The sequence below is a fragment of the Oncorhynchus masou genome, chromosome 27 (genome assembly GCF_036934945.1).
Source record: "Oncorhynchus masou masou isolate Uvic2021 chromosome 27, UVic_Omas_1.1, whole genome shotgun sequence".
Lineage (NCBI taxonomy): Eukaryota > Metazoa > Chordata > Actinopteri > Salmoniformes > Salmonidae > Oncorhynchus > Oncorhynchus masou.
This window is the reverse complement of record NC_088238.1, coordinates 5,861,571-5,864,070: the sequence shown is the minus strand read 5'-3', so window position 1 is coordinate 5,864,070 and position 2,500 is coordinate 5,861,571.

The window sequence follows — 2,500 nt, the reverse complement described above, 5'->3', positions numbered from 1 at the left end:
GAGGCGGAGGGAGGGAGAGAGAGAGTGATAGAGAGACATGGAGAGAGGCACATTGTCCAGTCGTCTGTGAAGTAACAGTCAAGACATTTACTCAGTAGAACACATCTGCTGTCTTCACTCAACAACAACAGTAGACAGATGTTATCTGAATACCCCATTAACTAGTCATGTCTACAGTATTGTCAGGTTAAAACATGACTGCATTTCCTTGATTCAAGATGGAGGTGGTTCCTTCGTATTTTCATGGGTTTTTACCTGATGCTCGGCAGATGTAATTAAATCCACCATCTTGCCACAAGCAGTCTCTAGTCTACAGTATTGTCAAGTTGAAAATAGACACCCAGTACAATCTGTTATCTGGTATCGGGTAGTTCTCTGGGTGTAGTTCTTTCATTCAAAATGGAGGTGGTTATGTAATGTTTTCATGGGTTTCTTCACAATGATGTAAGCCAAAGTGTGGCGGCCATGTTGAGTTGATTGTTGTGTAAAATAAACTCTCTATAAAAATATAACATACTTGATGGAAACATGGGTGGCATTCAGTTGACAGCATGTTTTTGTGTGTGTGTGTGTGTGTGCATGTGTGTGCGTGTGTGCGTGTGTGTGTGTGTGTGTGCGTGCGTGCGTGTGTGTGGATGTGTGTGTGTGTGTGCGGATGTGTGTGTGTGTGTGTGTGTGTGTGCGTGCGTGCGTGCGTGTGTGCGTGCGTGCGTGCGTGCGTGTGTGTGTGTGTGTGTGTGCGTGCGTGCGTGCGTGTGTGTGGAAATAGCTCTATTGTAGCCACAGTTCAGTTCACCAGACATACAGTTTATTAGTTCATTTATCTAGACTTGGATGGTTTATAAACGGCCGCCGGGCTTCATCACTATTAATGTTCTTCCTTCCAGATTAGAGCGATTAGGCCGACGAACGGAGCTGCGTTGACAAAGAAACATTTTCCATTGCTTTTCCCAATCGTCTTGATTTGGTTTTGTACACAAGGATTGTCATTTGTGGAGTTGAGTTTATTTAACATTTCCAATCTATGAATTACATGAAATAAACATTGAAACATGAAGATGAAATTGTCATATGAGTCTTGTTATGTTGGTGTGGTTGTATGGATGGATGTAGAGAGAGATGGAGAGAAAAGGCCTTGTTATGTTGGTGTGGTTGTATGGATGGATGTAGAGAGATGGAGAGAAAAGGCCTTGTTATGTTGGTGTGGTTGTATGGATGGATGTAGAGAGAGATGGAGAGAAAAGGCCTTGTTATGTTGGTGTGGTTGTATGGATGGATGTAGAGAGAGATGGAGAGAAAAGGCCTTGTTATGTTGGTGTGGTTGTATGGATGGATGTAGAGAGAGATGGAGAGAAAAGGCCTTGTTATGTTGGTGTGGTTGTATGGATGGATGTAGAGAGAGATGGAGAGAAAAAGCCTTGTTATGTTGGTGTGGTTGTATGGATGGATGTAGAGAGAGATGGAGAGAAAAGGCCTTGTTATGTTGGTGTGGTTGTATGGATGGATGTAGAGAGAGATGGAGAGAAAAGGCCTTGTTATGTTGGTGTGGTTGTATGGATGGATGTAGAGAGAGATGGAGAGAAAAGGCCTTGTTATGTTGGTATGGATGGATGTAGAGAGAGATGGAGAGAAAAGGCCTTGTTATGTTGGTATGGATGGATGTAGAGAGAGATGGAGAGAAAAGGCCTTGTTATGTTGGTGTGGTTGTATGGATGGATGTAGAGAGAGATGGAGAGAAAAGGCCTTGTTATGTTGGTGTGGTTGTATGGATGGATGTAGAGAGAGATGGAGAGAAAAGGCCTTGTTATGTTGGTGTGGTTGTATGGATGGATGTAGAGAGAGATGGAGAGAAAAGGCCTTGTTATGTTGGTATGGATGTATGGATGGATGTAGAGAAAAAGCCTTGTTATGTTGATTGTGGACTACAGGAAAAGGAGGACTGAGACCCGTTCTCATCAACAGGGCCGTAGTGGAGCAGGTTGAGAGGTCCTTGGTGTCCACATCACCAACAAACTAACATGGTCCAAGCACACCAAGACAGTCGTGAAGAGGCACGACAAAAACCCTTTCCCCCTCAGGAGACTGAAAAGACTTGGCATGGGTCCCCAGATCCTCAAAAAGTTGTACAGCTGCACCATCAAGAGCATCCTTATGAGTTGCATCACTGCCTGGTACGGCAACTGCTCTGCCTCCGACCGCAAGGTGCTACAGAGGGTAGTGTGAACGGCCCAGTGCATCACTGGGGCTAAGCTGCCTGCCATCCAGGACCTCTATACCAGGCGGTGTGAGAGGAAGGCCCTACAGAGGGTAGTGTGAACGGCCCAGTGCATCACTGGGGCTAAGCTGCCTGCCATCCAGGACCTCTATACCAGGCGGTGTGAGAGGAAGGCCCTACAGAGGGTAGTGTGAACGGCCCAGTGCATCACTGGGGCTAAGCTGCCTGCCATCCAGGACCTCTATACCAGGCGGTGTGAGAGGAAGGCCCTACAGAGGGTAGTGT